At 44.7% G+C, this 17,673-nt stretch overlaps 2 pseudogenes; one reads left to right on the top strand and one right to left on the bottom strand.

Moving 5' to 3' along the window:
- Nucleotides 1-455: 455 nt before the first annotated feature.
- Nucleotides 456-574, bottom strand: LOC134967075 (5S ribosomal RNA; annotated as a pseudogene).
- An 897-nt stretch (nt 575-1,471) lies between these two features.
- Nucleotides 1,472-1,590, top strand: LOC134968092 (5S ribosomal RNA; annotated as a pseudogene).
- The last annotated feature ends 16,083 nt before the right edge of the window (nt 1,591-17,673 follow it).

Consider the following 17,673-nt stretch of genomic DNA (forward strand, 5'->3'; position numbering starts at 1 on the left):
TTTTAATGGATATACATTATAAAGAATATCTCATGATTACCCATTAAGCAACATAAGATCCAAAAAATAATGTGATTTAAAATGCATATTAAATTGAAAAAAATAAAGGAATGTTCTGGTCCTGTCTCACAGGATGTGATAAGAAAGGCTGTAGACACTTTGCTGTTCTACATCCGTTTCAGCCCGACCAGTACAGAAAATCTGTATTGTTGAGACCAAAATATGGTCAATTGTCAAATATGAGAGAGCTGGACAAGTCCGGCAATGGATAGTGAGACATTACCCACTTCCCACCAGTCACCAACCAAATGCACTGTATAATTTATTGCTCAGAGGGTCTTGAGCACTTGTATAAACAGAGTATGCATACAAAGGGTAGGGATATTTTAGAAAAGAATGAAAACAAGTGGTGATACTGGTGTTGGTGTCAGATAACGCATATCACAAGGATAACGAGTCTACTACACTGGGTATTCCGTGTGAGTCTCCTCCTCAGGTACTGACCCAGCCCAACACTGTATAGCTTCCAAGATCGGACGAGATCGGGCACTGGCAGTGTGGTTTGATAGTAGACAGATGGGTGGGTTAGAAGCCAATAAGAGTGCACCTATATAAAAGGTAAGAGGGGCGGGGAGGATGTACGTAACGGCGCCGCCGATAGGTCCCAGCCGCATGCCAATCAGCGCCGGTGCATCACGAATAGGGGCGAGGAGGACGTACGTGACGGCGCCGCCAATGGGTCCCTCCAGGAAGTGAACAAGCCCTGCGGGGTGAAACGCGTTTTCCGAGCCAGCGGGTCCACCAGCACCAACCACGCCACCTGAGGGCATTTTTGCTGCGGTCTTAACACAGGTTATGTACACAGGCAGAGCCTGTGTTGGTAATGTTGAGCATATATAACTTGTTGATTAGTATATGCACCAGCGTTCTAATTCTACTGGTGTATTCCTTTTTACTGACAAATGTGATAAGACATGTTTAATTTATTGGTATATATATGCCATTTATTGTTCCTCCTGTGTCAGCAGCATTACCTTGTATGCATATAATTATTTAGGGGATATCTCAACCAGCTCTCTTGGTTATGATTATTATTGCTATAAAATTTAGGATCACGGCATAATCCTTTATTTCTGAGTTACATTTAGTCATTTCATTTGTTTGACATCTAAGCCGTATTATCAATGCTTATAATCAATATGCATTATCCTTTGCATCTATTTTTGGTATCAGTAAATGTTTGCTTGCAGGGTACCTTGCATATAATTACCCATGCCTTCTGCTTCCATTCTTGATTCTTTTTCTTCTTTCCGTGGACTCTCATCTATGATCCTGGATGCGTAATACCACCTATATAGGACCTACTGCATCCAGCCTAACGTAGAAAGCAGATCCACACCTTTTTGTGACCAATTGTCACATCTTACCTTTTATATAGGTGCACTCTTATTGGCGTCTAACCCACCCATCTGTCTACTACCATACCACACTGCCAGTGCCCGATCTCGTCCGATCTTGGAAGCTATACAGTGTTGGGCTGGGTCAGTACCTGAGGAGGAGACTCACAGGGAATACCCAGTGTAGTAGACTCGTTATCCTTATGATATGCGTTATCTGACACCAACACCAGTATCACCACTTGTTTTCATTCTTTTCTAAAATATCCCTACCCTTTGTATGCATACTCTGTTTATACAAGTGCTCAAGACCCTCTGAGCAATAAATTATACAGTGCATTTGGTTGGTGACTGGTGGGAAGTGGGTAATGTCTCACTATCCATTGCCGGAATTGTCCAGCTCTCTCATATTTGACAATTGACCATATTTTGGTCTCAACAATACAGATTTTCTGTACTGGTCGGGCTGAAACGGATGTAGAACAGCAAAGTGTCTACAGCCTTTCTTATCACATCCTGTGAGACAGGACCAGAACATTCCTTTATTTTTTTCAATTTAATATGCATCTTAAATCACATTATTTTTTGGATCTTATGTTGCTTAATGGGTAATCATGAGATATTCTTTATAATGTGTATCCATTAAAAGTTACATTTTATTAACCATCATGTATAACTAAAACTATTTGAACTTTATTTCAATTATTTAAGAGTGCGCCCACACAAGAGCCTTCCTTTCCTCTCCCTTTGCTGACATATGTTCCTTCTGGCTCTGGGCACACCACCATACTGGACAGAGATTTGATAATTTTGAAAATATATCTTAACTGTCCTAATTTTGGTTTATTTATCATTTGTTATTTCATTTACATTGAGACCAGTGCCTGGTTGCCCCTTTTCTTTTCTACCATCTTAGAATGCACAGTTCTTTGCTGTGCTTTAGCCAGCTTAACTCTTCTCATTTTTCTAGTAAGATGATGAGGGCTTTCATCGTCATGTGAAGCTGAACAACTAGTCATGAACATAGGCCAGGGCCTTAGCCGTTCCTTGCCACTCTTTGTCGTAAATGGTATATTGGCAAGTTTATGTTTCTCCTCAGACCATTTAAAGTTATTTTTTTGGGTCTTTTTACTGAACTTTAGCTTTTTGTATTTTACATGCCCTCTACTATCACATTGGGCATCAGCCTTGGCAGATGACGTTGATGGCATCTCACCATCTATGTCATAACTAGTGGCAGCAACTCCAGCACTAGGAGGAAGTGGTTATTGGCCTTTCCCTATTTTATCCTCCAAATTGTTCTCTCTTTTTTTTTTCTGGAGCTATATAACACAATATGCGGCGCAGGATAGAGTACCCCTACACTACACAGGGCAAACCCTGTAAAAAGTATTTGGATGAAATATTAATAACCCCTTTATTTGGAATAAATAATATACAGCACAGGACAGTACCATTGGATTTATATGGCTGTACCACTGGAGTTGATTTATACAACAGTATCACTGGACTTACACAGCAGTACCACTGGAATTATACAGCAGTATCACTGGAATTATATGGCAGTATCACTGGAATTATACGGCAGTATCACTAGACTTATACTTCATTATCACTGGAATTATACAGCAGTACCACTGGATTTATACAGCAGTACCACTGGACTTTATACAGCAGTATCACTGGACTTATACGGCAGTACCACTGAACTGGATTTATATGGCAGTACCACTGGACATAAATGGCAGTAACACTGGACTTATATGGCAGTACGACTGGACTTATACGGCAGTACCACTGGAATTATAAGTCATTATCACTGGAATTATACGGCAGTACCACTGGACTTATATGGCAGTACCACTTGACTTATACGGCAGTATCACTGGAATTATATGGCAGTACCACTGGATTTATACGGCAGTACCACTGGGCTGGATTTATATGGCAGTGTCACTGGATTTATATGGCAGTACCACTGGACATATATGGCAGTATCACTAGAATTATATGGCAGTACCACTGGACATATATGGCAGTATCACTACACTAGATTTATACGGCAGTACCACCTGACTTATATGGCAGTACCACTGGACTGGATTTATACGCCAGTACCACTGGACTTATCCCCCAGTACCACTGGAATTATACAGCAGTATCACTGGACTAATATGGCAGTATCACTGGACTGGATTTATTCACCAGTACCAGTGGATTTATATGGCAGTATCACTGGAATTATATGGCAGTACTACTGGATTTATACGGCAGTATCACTGGAATTATACGGCAATACCACTGGAATTATACTGCAGTATCACTGGACTTATACGGCAGTATTACTGGAATTATACCACAGTATCACTGGAATTATACGGCAGTACCACTGGATTTATACTGCAGTACCACTGGACTGGATTTATACGCAGTACCACTGGACTTATACGGCAGTACCACTGGATTTAAATGGCAGTACCACTGGAATTATACGTCAGTATCACTGGAATTATATGGCAGTACCACTAGTGATGAGCGGGTTCGGTTCCTCGGAATCCGAACCCCCCCGAACTTCAGCCTTTTTACACGGATCCGAGGCAGACTCGGATCTTCCCGCCTTGCTCGGCTAACCCGAGCGCGCCCGAACGTCATCATCCCGCTGTTGGATTATCGCGAGGCTCGTATTCTATCGCGAGACTCGGATTCTATATAAGGAGCCGCGCGTCGCCGCCATTTTCACACGTGCATTGAGATTCATAGGGAGAGGACGTGGCTGGCGTCCTCTCCATTTAGATTAGAAGAGAGAGAGTATGAGTGAGACACTTGATTTACTGGAGCTTAGGAGTACTCAGAGAGTGCAGAGTTTACTAGTGACTGACCAGTGACCACCAGTGCAGTTTTTTTATTATATTATTATTTAATATAATCCGTTCTCTGCCTGAAAAAAAATGATACACAGTGACACAGTAACAGTATACCATATCTGTGCTCAGCCTCAGTGTGCTGCATCATCTATGTATATCTGACTGTGCTGAGTGCTCAGTGCTCACACAGCTTAATTGTGGGGGAGACTGGGGAGCAGTAGCAGGAGTACATATTATTTAACAGTGCACACTTTTGCTGCCAGAGTGCCACTGCCAGTGTGACTGACCAGTGACCACTGTCTGACCACCAGTATATTGTGATTGTCTGCCTGAAAAAGTTAAACACTCGTCGTGTGGTGTTTTTATTCTATAAACGCATTCTGCTGACAGTGTCCAGCAGGTCCGTCATTAATTATATAATATATACCTGTCCGGCTTTTTTTTTTCTATCTTCTTGACACTAGTAGCTTACTTTAGGAGTCTGCAGTGCTGACAGTGTCCAGCAGGTCCGTCATTATAATATATACCTGTCCGGCTGCAGTAGTGATATATATATATTTTTTATATCATTATCATCCAGTCTATATTAGCAGCAGACGCAGTACGGTAGTCCACGGCTGTAGCTACCTCTGTGTCGGCAGTCGCTCGTCCATCCATAATTGTATACCACCTACCTGTGGTGTTTTTTTTTCTATCTTCTTGATACTACTAGTAGCTTACTTTAGGAGTCTGCAGTGCTGCTGACAGTGTCCAGCAGGTCCGTCATTATATAATATATACCTGTCCGGCTGCAGTAGTGATATATATATATATATTTTTTATATCAATATCATCCAGTCTATATTAGCAGCAGACGCAGTACGGTAGTCCACGGCTGTAGCTACCTCTGTGTCGGCAGTCGCTCGTCCATCCATAATTGTATACCACCTACCTGTGGTGTTTTTTTTTTTTCTATCTTCTTGATACTACTAGTAGCTTACTTTAGGAGTCTGCAGTGCTGCTGACAGTGTCCAGCAGGTCCGTCATTATATAATATATACCTGTCCGGCTGCAGTAGTGATATATATATATTTTTTATATCATTATCATCCAGTCTATATTAGCAGCAGACGCAGTACGGTAGTCCACGGCTGTAGCTACCTCTGTGTCGGCAGTCGCTCGTCCATCCATAATTGTATACCACCTACCTGTGGTGTGTTTTTTTTCTATCTTCTTGATACTACTAGTAGCTTACTTTAGGAGTCTGCAGTGCTGCTGACAGTGTCCAGCAGGTCCGTCATTATATAATATATACCTGTCCGGCTGCAGTAGTGATATATATATATTTTTTATATCATTATCATCCAGTCTATATTAGCAGCAGACGCAGTACGGTAGTCCACGGCTGTAGCTACCTCTGTGTCGGCAGTCGCTCGTCCATCCATAATTGTATACCACCTACCTGTGGTGTTTTTTTTTTTTCTATCTTCTTGATACTACTAGTAGCTTACTTTAGGAGTCTGCAGTGCTGCTGACAGTGTCCAGCAGGTCCGTCATTATATAATATATACCTGTCCGGCTGCAGTAGTGATATATATATATTTTTCATATCATTATCATCCAGTCTATATTAGCAGCAGACGCAGTACGGTAGTCCACGGCTGTAGCTACCTCTGTGTCGGCAGTCGCTCGTCCATCCATAATTGTATACCACCTACCTGTGGTGTTTTTTTTTTCTATCTTCTTGATACTACTAGTAGCTTACTTTAGGAGTCTGCAGTGCTGCTGACAGTGTCCAGCAGGTCCGTCATTATATAATATATACCTGTCCGGCTGCAGTAGTGATATATATATATATTTTTTTTATATCATTATCATCCAGTCTATATTAGCAGCAGACGCAGTACGGTAGTCCACGGCTGTAGCTACCTCTGTGTCGGCAGTCGCTCGTCCATCCATAATTGTATACCACCTACCTGTGGTGGTTTTTTTTTTCTATCTTCTTGATACTACTAGTAGCTTACTTTAGGAGTCTGCAGTGCTGCTGACAGTGTCCAGCAGGTCCGTCATTATATAATATATACCTGTCCGGCTGCAGTAGTGATATATATATATTTTTTATATCATTATCATCCAGTCTATATTAGCAGCAGACGCAGTACGGTAGTCCACGGCTGTAGCTACCTCTGTGTCGGCAGTCGCTCGTCCATCCATAATTGTATACCACCTACCTGTGGTGTTTTTTTTTTTCTATCTTCTTGATACTACTAGTAGCTTACTTTAGGAGTCTGCAGTGCTGCTGACAGTGTCCAGCAGGTCCGTCATTATATAATATATACCTGTCCGGCTGCAGTAGTGATATATATATTTTTTATATCATTATCATCCAGTCTATATTAGCAGCAGACGCAGTACGGTAGTCCACGGCTGTAGCTACCTCTGTGTCGGCAGTCGCTCGTCCATCCATAATTGTATACCACCAACCTGTGGTGTTTTTTTTTTTCTATCTTCTTGATACTACTAGTAGCTTACTTTAGGAGTCTGCAGTGCTGCTGACAGTGTCCAGCAGGTCCGTCATTATATAATATATACCTGTCCGGCTGCAGTAGTGATATATATATATTTTTTTATATCATTATCATCCAGTCTATATTAGCAGCAGACGCAGTACGGTAGTCCACGGCTGTAGCTACCTCTGTGTCGGCAGTCGCTCGTCCATCCATAATTGTATACCACCTACCTGTGGTGTTTTTTTTTTTCTATCTTCTTGATACTACTAGTAGCTTACTTTAGGAGTCTGCAGTGCTGCTGACAGTGTCCAGCAGGTCCGTCATTATATAATATATACCTGTCCGGCTGCAGTAGTGATATATATATATTTTTTATATCATTATCATCCAGTCTATAATAGCAGCAGACGCAGTACGGTAGTCCACGGCTGTAGCTACCTCTGTGTCGGCAGTCGCTCGTCCATCCATAAGTATACTAGTATCCATCCATCTCCATTGTTTACCTGAGGTGCCTTTTAGTTGTGCCTATTAAAATATGGAGAACAAAAATGTTGAGGTTCCAAAAATAGGGAAAGATCAAGATCGACTTCCACCTCGTGCTGAAGCTGCTGCCACTAGTCATGGCCGAGACGATGAAATGCCAGCAACGTCGTCTGCCAAGGCCGATGCCCAATGTCATAGTACAGAGCATGTAAAATCCAAAACACCAAATATCAGTAAAAAAAGGACTCAAAAATCTAAAATAAAATTGTCAGAGGAGAAGCGTAAACTTGCCAATATGCCATTTACCACACGGAGTGGCAAGGAACGGCTGAGGCCCTGGCCTATGTTCATGGCTAGTGGTTCAGCTTCACATGAGGATGGAAGCACTCAGCCTCTCGCTAGAAAAATGAAAAGACTCAAGCTGGCAAAAGCACAGCAAAGAACTGTGCGTTCTTCGAAATCACAAATCCACAAGGAGAGTCCAATTGTGTCGTTTGCGATGCCTGACCTTCCCAACACTGGACGTGAAGAGCATGCACCTTCCACCATTTGCACGCCCCTTGCAAGTGCTGGAAGGAGCACCCGCAGTCCAGTTCCTGATAGTCAGATTGAAGATGTCAGTGTTGAAGTACACCAGGATGAGGAGGATATGGGTGTTGCTGGCGCTGGGGAGGAAATTGACCAGGAGGATTCTGATGGTCAGGTGTTTTGTTTAAGTCAGGCACCCGGGGAGACACCTGTTGTCCGTGGGAGGAATAGGGCCATTGACATGCCTGGTGAAAATACCAAAAAAATCAGCTCTTCGGTGTGGAAGTATTTCAACAGAAATGCGGACAACATTTGTCAAGCCGTGTGTTGCCTTTGTCAAGCTGTAATAAGTAGGGGTAAGGACGTTAACCACCTCGGAACATCCTCCCTTATACGTCACCTGCAGCGCATTCATCATAAGTCAGTGACAAGTTCAAAAACTTTGGGCGACAGCGGAAGCAGTCCACTGACCAGTAAATCCCTTCCTCTTGTAACCAAGCTCACGCAAACCACCCCACCAACTCCCTCAGTGTCAATTTCCTCCTTCCCCAGGAATGCCAATAGTTCTGCAGGCCATGTCACTGCCACTGGCAATTCTGACGAGTCCTCTCCTGCCTGGGATTCCTCCGATGCATCCTTGCGTGTAACGCCTACTGCTGCTGGCGCTGCTGTTGTTGCTGCTGGGAGTCGATGGTCATCCCAGAGGGGAAGTCGTACTCGTAAGACCACTTTTACTACTTCCACCAAGCAATTGACTGTCCAACAGTCCTTTGCGAGGAAGATGAAATATCACAGCAGTCATCCTGCTGCAAAGCGGATAACTGAGGCCTTGGCATCCTGGGCGGTGAGAAACGTGGTTCCGGTATCCATCATTACTGCAGAGGCAACTAGAGACTTGTTGGAGGTACTGTGTCCCCGGTACCAAATACCATCAAGGTTCCATTTCTCTAGGCAGGCGATACCGAAAATGTACACAGACCTCAGAAAAAGACTCACCAGTGTCCTAAAAAATGCAGTTGTACCCAATGTCCACTTAACCACGGACATGTGGACAAGTGGAGCAGGGCAGGCTCAGGACTATATGACTGTGACAGCCCACTGGGTAGATGTATGGACTCCCGCCGCAAGAACAGCAGCGGCGGCACCAGTAGCAGCATCTCGCAAACGCCAACTCTTTCCTAGGCAGGCTACACTTTGTATCACCGCTTTCCAGAATACGCACACAGCTAAAAACCTCTTACGGCAACTGAGGAAGATCATCGCAGAATGGCTTACCCCAATTGGACTCTCCTGTGGATTTGTGGCATCGGACAACGGCAGCAATATTGTGTGTGCATTAAATATGGGCAAATTCCAGCACGTCCCATGTTTTGCACATACCTTGAATTTGGTGGTGCAGAATTATTTAAAAAACGAGAGGGGCGTGCAAGAGATGCTGTCGGTGGCCAGAAGCATTGCAGGACACTTTCGGCGTACAGGCACCACTTACAGAAGACTGGAGCAACACCAAAAACGCCTGAACCTGCCCTGCCATCATCTGAAGCAAGAAGTGGTAACGAGGTGGAATTCAACCCTCTATATGCTTCAGAGGTTGGAGGAGCAGCAAAAGGCCATTCAAGCCTATACAACTGAGCACGATATAGGAGGTGGAATGCACCTGTCTCAAGCGCAGTGGAGAATGATTTCAACGTTGTGCAAGGTTCTGCAACCTTTTGAACTTGCCACACGTGAAGTCAGTTCAGACACTGCCAGCCTGAGTCAGGTCATTCCCCTCATCAGGCTTTTGCAGAAGAAGCTGGAGACATTGAAGGAGGAGCTAACACAGAGCGATTCCGCTAGGCATGTGGGACTTGTGGATGGAGCCCTTAATTCGCTTAACAAGGATTCACGGGTGGTCAATCTGTTGAAATCAGAGCACTACATTTTGGCCACCGTGCTCGATCCTAGATTTAAAACCTACCTTGGATCTCTCTTTCCGGCAGACACAAGTCTGCTGGGGTTCAAAGAACTGCTGGTGACAAAATTGTCAAGTCAAGCGGAACGCGACCTGTCAACATCTCCTCCTTCACATTCTCCCGCAACTGTGGGTGCGAGGAAAAGGCTCAGAATTCCGAGCCCACCCGCTGGCGGTGATGCAGGGCAGTCTGGAGCGACTGCTGATGCTGACATCTGGTCCGGACTGAAGGACCTGACAACGATTACGGACATGTCGTCTACTGTCACTGCATATGATTCTCTCCCCATTGAAAGAATGGTGGAGGATTATATGAGTGACCGCATCCAAGTAGGCACGTCAGACAGTCCGTACTTATACTGGCAGGAAAAAGAGGCAATTTGGAGGCCCTTGCACAAACTGGCTTTATTCTACCTAAGTTGCCCTCCCACAAGTGTGTACTCCGAAAGAGTGTTTAGTGCCGCCGCTCACCTTGTCAGCAATCGGCGTACGAGGTTACATCCAGAAAATGTGGAGAAGATGATGTTCATTAAAATGAATTATAATCAATTCCTCCGTGGAGACATTGACCAGCAGCAATTGCCTCCACAAAGTACACAGGGAGCTGAGATGGTGGATTCCAGTGGGGACGAATTGATAATCTGTGAGGAGGGGGATGTACACGGTGATATATCGGAGGATGATGATGAGGTGGACATCTTGCCTCTGTAGAGCCAGTTTGTGCAAGGAGAGATTAATTGCTTCTTTTTTGGTGGGGGTCCAAACCAACCCGTCATTTCAGTCACAGTCGTGTGGCAGACCCTGTCACTGAAATGATGGGTTGGTTAAAGTGTGCATGTCCTGTTTATACAACATAAGGGTGGGTGGGAGGGCCCAAGGACAATTCCATCTTGCACCTCTTTTTTCTTTCATTTTTCTTTGCGTCATGTGCTGTTTGGGGGGTGTATTTTGGAAGGGCCATCCTGCGTGACACTGCAGTGCCACTCCTAGATGGGCCAGGTGTTTGTGTCGGCCACTAGGGTCGCTTAGCTTACTCACACAGCTACCTCATTGCGCCTCTTTTTTTTCTTCTTTGCGTCATGTGCTGCTGTTTGGGGAGTGTTTTTTGGAAGGGCCATCCTGCGTGACACTGCAGTGCCACTCCTAGATGGGCCAGGTGTTTGTGTCGGCCACTAGGGTCGCTTAGCTTACTCACACAGCTACCTCATTGCGCCTCTTTTTTTCTTTGCGTCATGTGCTGTTTGGGGAGTGTTTTTTGGAAGGGCCATCCTGCGTGACACTGCAGTGCCACTCCTAGATGGGCCAGGTGTTTGTGTCGGCCACAAGGGTCGCTTAGCTTACTCACACAGCTACCTCATTGTGCCTCTTTTTTTTCTTCTTTGCGTCATGTGCTGCTGTTTGGGGAGTGTTTTTTGGAAGGGCCATCCTGCGTGACACTGCAGTGCCACTCCTAGATGGGCCAGGTGTTTGTGTCGGCCACTAGGGTCGCTTAGCTTACTCACACAGCTACCTCATTGCGCCTCTTTTTTTCTTTGCGTCATGTGCTGTTTGGGGAGTGTTTTTTGGAAGGGCCATCCTGCGTGACACTGCAGTGCCACTCCTAGATGGGCCAGGTGTTTGTGTCTGCCACTAGGGTCGCTTAGCTTACTCACACAGCTACCTCATTGCGCCTCTTTTTTTCTTTGCGTCATGTGCTGTTTGGGGAGTGTTTTTTGGAAAGGCCATCCTGCGTGACACTGCAGTGCCACTCCTAGATGGGCCAGGTGTTTGTGTCGACCACTAGGGTCGCTTAGCTTACTCACACAGCTACCTCATTGCGCCTTTTTTTCTTTGCATCATGTGCTGTTTTGGGAGTGTTTTTTGGAAGGGCCATCCTGCGTGACACTGCAGTGCCACTCCTAGATGGGCCAGGTGTTTGTGTCGGGCCACTTGGGTCGCTTAGCTTAGCCATCCAGCGACCTCGGTGCAAATTTTAGGACTAAAAATAATATTGTGAGGTGTGAGGTGTTCAGAATAGACTGAAAATGAGTGGAAATTATGGTTATTGAGGTTAATAATACTTTGGGATCAAAATGAACCCCAAATTCTATGATTTAAGCTGTTTTTTTGGGTTTTTTGAAAAAAACACCCGAATCCAAAACACACCCGAATCCGACAAAAAAAATTCGGTGAGGTTTTGCCAAAACGCGTTTGAACCCAAAACACGGCCGCGGAACCGAACCCAAAACCAAAACACAAAACCCGAAAAATTTCCGGTGCTCATCACTAAGTACCACTGGACTTATATGGCAGTACCAGTGGACTTATACGGCAGTATCACTGGAATTATACGGCAGTACCACTGGATTTATACGGCAGTACCACTGGACTGGATTTATACGGCAGTATCACTAAACTTATATGGCAGTACCACTGGACATATACGGCAGTACCACTGGACTTATACGGCAGTATCACTGGACTAGACTTATACACCAGTACCACTGGATTATGCGGCAGTACAACTGGACATATATGGCAGTATCACTGGAATTATATGGCAGTCCCACTGGACATATACGGCAGTATCACTGGACTGGAATTATATGGCAGTACCACTGGACATATACGGCAGTATCACTGGATTTATACGGCAGTACCACTGGACATATACGGCAGTATCACTGGACATATACGGCAGTATCACTGGACTGGATTTATATGCCAGTGCCACTGTATTTATATGGCAGTATCACTGTACTTATATGGCAGTATCACTGGACATATACAGCAGTATCACTGGACTTATACGGCAGTACTACTGGACTTATACAGAAGCACAGGGACACCACCACTGGACTGATGCAGGACAACACTGCAATGGACTGGTCTTATACAGCAGCACTGGACATATGGCAGCAGAGGACACCACCACTGTGACTGGACTGATGCAGCACAAGACACCACCACTGGACTGATGCAGGACGACACAGCCCCACTGCACTGGACTTATACAGCTACACTGGAGATATGGCAGCAGAGGACACCACCACTGTGACTGGACTGATGCAGCATAAGACACTGCACTGGACTGAGCAGCACAAGACAGCACTGGAATCGTCACCCCACTTTCCCTCAGATACTGAGGACGCAGACACGTTCTCGCTACACTCTCCAATGCCGGACTGAAAATGGCGGCAACGCACAGCTCCTTATATGGAATCCAAACCCCACGAAAATCCAACAACGGGATGATGACGTTTTGCCTCGTTCTGGTTTCCGAGTCAGGTGGGAAAACCCGAGCCGGGCTCGGGACGTGAAGTTCGGAGGTGTTCGCTTCTCTGAGAACCGAACCCGCTCATCTCTACTATTTTCATCGTTTGTGGCATGTGGCATTGCACTACCAGTAAAGTCATCCTCTGTTGAATTAGAAGAATATTCTGACTGTTACACATTAGGAGTGTGTGCTTGAGGAGATTCATCTGTAGCAGGCAGTTGGATTTCACTTACCTCCCCAACCTTTTCAAGAGGAGATTGGGGGACACTCTCCAACAGGTGATGAAAAAGCAGCTACAACGGAATACATATGTATGCCCGGCGGATGGGATGCCAGCTGTCAGTATCCCGGCAGTGGCATCTTGCCCGCCAGCATGCCGACAGTGGGGCGAGCAGTACGAGTGCCCTTGTGGGCTCGCTGCAATCACCACGCTTCAAACACGGTGGCTCGCTGCGCTCGCCACAAGATCTATTTCTATTCCCAGACTATGGGTGACAGCTGGAAAATTGATTGCCTCCTGTTTCAACCACCTCCTCCATTTCCTCTAGATTTGCAGGGTCAAGCACCTGATTTACCAAAAAAATCATCCAGACAGTCCATGTTTTCAATGTACTCCTCCATGTTGATTGTGAAGAAGTAGCACAAGCGAGCTTTTGTACGTATCTCCTGCATGCAAAAGCACCCACTGTGCGTTTGTACGCATAGGTTCTTTCGGGGAGTGTACTACTTTATGTCCACCCTGGTGCCTCACAAACATTTTTTCAGATTTCATATGTTGTTGTTCTGGTATGTATAGTTTCTGTCTGCGTATGCATACAACTGGCGACTGTACACACATCACTACGTAAAGGCTGCTTAGAGGCATTACCAGCCCTTTGGCAGACTTGCCTTTGTTGATGTGTTATGGTATGTATAAAGCTAATTCAGGCATGTGTATAGAGGAAGTATTATAATAAATAAAGATTGTGGTCAGTTAAACTGTCAGCCATTTTAATGAAGGCAGACAATAACAGCAAACCAAAGTATGTAAATACTACTGATAACTGGAAAGACACGATTGCCATCATGAGAGCCACAGTGTTCAGTATGCGGGAGCTGCACATACTCACCGCAGTGATGGACTGGCAGATGGTGCACCTCATGCCCTACGTTTCTAACATGGCAAAACTTGCTGCATATGCGGAGGTCCACACCGAATCCGCGTGCATTTAAATAGCTGCCGGTCCATAGTGCAGCTGGAACGGCGGTGGTCAGATTTGAGGAGGCGCCAGCTAGACCTCCTATCTCAGATGAGGGCGTCTATCCGCCAGCGTGAGTATTTTCTCATGGACTTTTTTTTTTTGTTTCATTTTTTGTTTTTTTTACTCCATCGCCCTTCCCCTGCACACCTTCTCATGTTGTGTTATGTGTATGTTGCATTTTGGTAATAATATTATGGAAATATTGTGTTTGTATGTGTTCTGTGTAACTTCACTTGCAATTCATTCATAAGGTGTCTTGAGGACTGCATATGAGATACTGTAATGTTATGTATTTATAGCCATTTATTGTACGTTGTTTTCTGGCTAGCAATGTGGAATATATTTGCAAATGTAGTACTTATTTGTAGTCCAATAACATATATTTTATTTTTTGTTTTTTAGGATGTTAAAGAAGACAACAAAGATACTGCGTCAGATACTACGTCAAGGCACCCACCTTCCACTCTTAAACCCCCCTCTAACTCCCCATCCCCAACCACTCCTCCACTCCTCTCCAACTACCCAACACTCCCTCACCCACATTTGCAGGCCAGGGAAATATTGTATCAAGCAGCAGTGAGGGGGAAGAGGCACAATTTTGTAAGAAACTAAGTATAAATAAATGCTATTATATGTTATTACATTTCCTTTGTGGGTGGCCATTAATCCTTATGAAATGTAATGGCAGGTAATAAGCCAGACACTGCAATGTAGTAAGAGTATTGACCAGGCCTCTGCACACCCATTCCCCATGTGGAAGCATTGCATCCCCATAGGAATGTATGGTAAAAGTAGCTGCACACAACATTTCAGTGATTGCAGCAGGTATTGGAGATACCTGTTACATGTCCTTCTTCAAAAAATAAACAATGTTTAATGTTTGTGGTTTGACACCCAAAATATATATTTTGCCAAATATCAACACTAATAACATTTTATAAATGGCCAACACAGTATGTATATTAGTAAAGTAATTCAAATGCATTTTTCTCCTACTATCTTTAGATGCTGGTTTGGAAGACAGGAGTGCGGAAGCGACCACAGCTGAGCCCTTAATAACTTAAAAATTTTTTTTTTTTTAATTATTTTCTTTTATAAAAGTTACATTTATAAAAGTTTGTGGTTTAAAAAATAAAAAGTAAAGTGTTTTTTTAAAACAATGAAAAGTATTATTTATCTATCTAATGATCTATCTATCTATCTATCTATCTATCTATCTATCTATCTATCTATCTATCTATCATGTTATTGGTAGTTAAACATTTGTGTAAAGAACAATAAAGGCTTTAGAGAAACTAATTTGTTCTGTTTGATGTTTTAATTGTTTAATAAAATGTTATAGCTCATTTAAATAGTTAAATTGTGGTCATAAACTAATGGGGCAGACAACAGAAGAAAAAATGCATTGACAGGGGTTCCAATGGTTGGCAAATTGCGCACGCAATTTATTTAGCAAATGCATACACAACTACTGCGGTGTCAAAGGCCACCCTTGTGCCTTGCGTTGTTACTTCCTTTGATCTGTATTATGAAACACTGCTCTGTTGTGGATAGGGCCGTGTAAGAGTATCTCTCAATCTGCTCCTAACTTCCACTTTAGAGGCTATGGGGGTTATTCACAGTTGTTAGCAAACCAAAAAAGTTAGTAATTGGGCAAAATCATGTGGCACTGCAGGTGGGGCAGATGTAATATGTGCAGAGAGAGTTAGATTTGGGTGGGGTGTGTTCAAACGGAAATCTAAAGTGCAGTGTAAAAATAAAGCAGCCAGTATTTACTCTGCACAGAAACAATATGACCCACCCAAATCTAGAGATGAGCGCCGGAAATTTTTCGGGTTTTGTGTTTTGGTTTTGGGTTCGGTTCCACGGCCGTGTTTTGGGTTCGACCGCGTTTTGGCAAAACCTCACCGAATTTTTTTTGTCGGATTCGGGTGTGTTTTGGATTCGGGTGTTTTTTTCAAAAAACCCTAAAAAACAGCTTAAATCATAGAATTTGGGGGTCATTTTGATCCCAAAGTATTATTAACCTCAAAAACCATAATTTACACTCATTTTCAGTCTATTCTGAATACCTCACACCTCACAATATTATTTTTAGTCCTAAAATTTGCACCGAGGTCGCTGTGTGAGTAAGATAAGCGACCCTAGTGGCCGACACAAACACCGGGCCCATCTAGGAGTGGCACTGCAGTGTCACGCAGGATGGCCCTTCCAAAAAACCCTCCCCAAACAGCACATGACGCAAAGAAAAAAAGAGGCGCAATGAGGTAGCTGACTGTGTGAGTAAGATAAGCGACCCTAGTGGCCAACACAAACACCGGGCCCATCTAGGAGTGGCACTGCAGTGTCACGCAGGATGGCCCTTCCAAAAAACCCTCCCCAAACAGCACATGACGCAAAGAAAAAAAGAGGCGCAATGAGGTAGCTGACTGTGTGAGTAAGATAAGCGACCCTAGTGGCCGACACAAACACCGGGCCCATCTAGGAGTGGCACTGCAGTGTCACGCAGGATGGCCCTTCCAAAAAACCCTCCCCAAACAGCACATGACGCAAAGAAAAAAAGAGGCGCAATGAGGTAGCTGACTGTGTGAGTAAGATAAGCGACCCTAGTGGCCGACACAAACACCGGGCCCATCTAGGAGTGGCACTGCAGTGTCACGCAGGATGGCCCTTCCAAAAAACCCTACCCAAAAAGCACATGACGCAAAGAAAAAAAGAGGCGCAATGAGGTAGCTGACTGTGTGAGTAAGATAAGCGACCCTAGTGGCCGACACAAACACCGGGCCCATCTAGGAGTGGCACTGCAGTGTCACGCAGGATGGCCCTTCCAAAAAACCCTACCCAAAAAGCACATGACGCAAAGAAAAAAAGAGGCGCAATGAGGTAGCTGACTGTGTGAGTAAGATAAGCGACCCTAGTGGCCGACACAAACACCGGGCCCATCTAGGAGTGGCACTGCAGTGTCACGCAGGATGGCCCTTCCAAAAAACCCTCCCCAAACAGCACATGACGCAAAGAAAAAAAGAGGCGCAATGAGGTAGCTGACTGTGTGAGTAAGATAAGCGACCCTAGTGGCCGACACAAACACCGGGCCCATCTAGGAGTGGCACTGCAGTGTCACGCAGGATGGCCCTTCCAAAAAACCCTACCCAAAAAGCACATGACGCAAAGAAAAAAAGAGGCGCAATGAGGTAGCTGACTGTGTGAGTAAGATAAGCGACCCTAGTGGCCGACACAAACACCGGGCCCATCTAGGAGTGGCACTGCAGTGTCACGCAGGATGGCCCTTCCAAAAAACCCTACCCAAAAAGCACATGACGCAAAGAAAAAAAGAGGCGCAATGAGGTAGCTGACTGTGTGAGTAAGATAAGCGACCCTAGTGGCCGACACAAACACCGGGCCCATCTAGGAGTGGCACTGCAGACTCACGCAGGATGGCCCTTCCAAAAAACCCTCCCCAA

The sequence above is a fragment of the Pseudophryne corroboree genome, chromosome 10 (assembly GCF_028390025.1).
Source record: "Pseudophryne corroboree isolate aPseCor3 chromosome 10, aPseCor3.hap2, whole genome shotgun sequence".
In the NCBI taxonomy this organism is placed as follows: Eukaryota; Metazoa; Chordata; class Amphibia; order Anura; family Myobatrachidae; genus Pseudophryne; species Pseudophryne corroboree.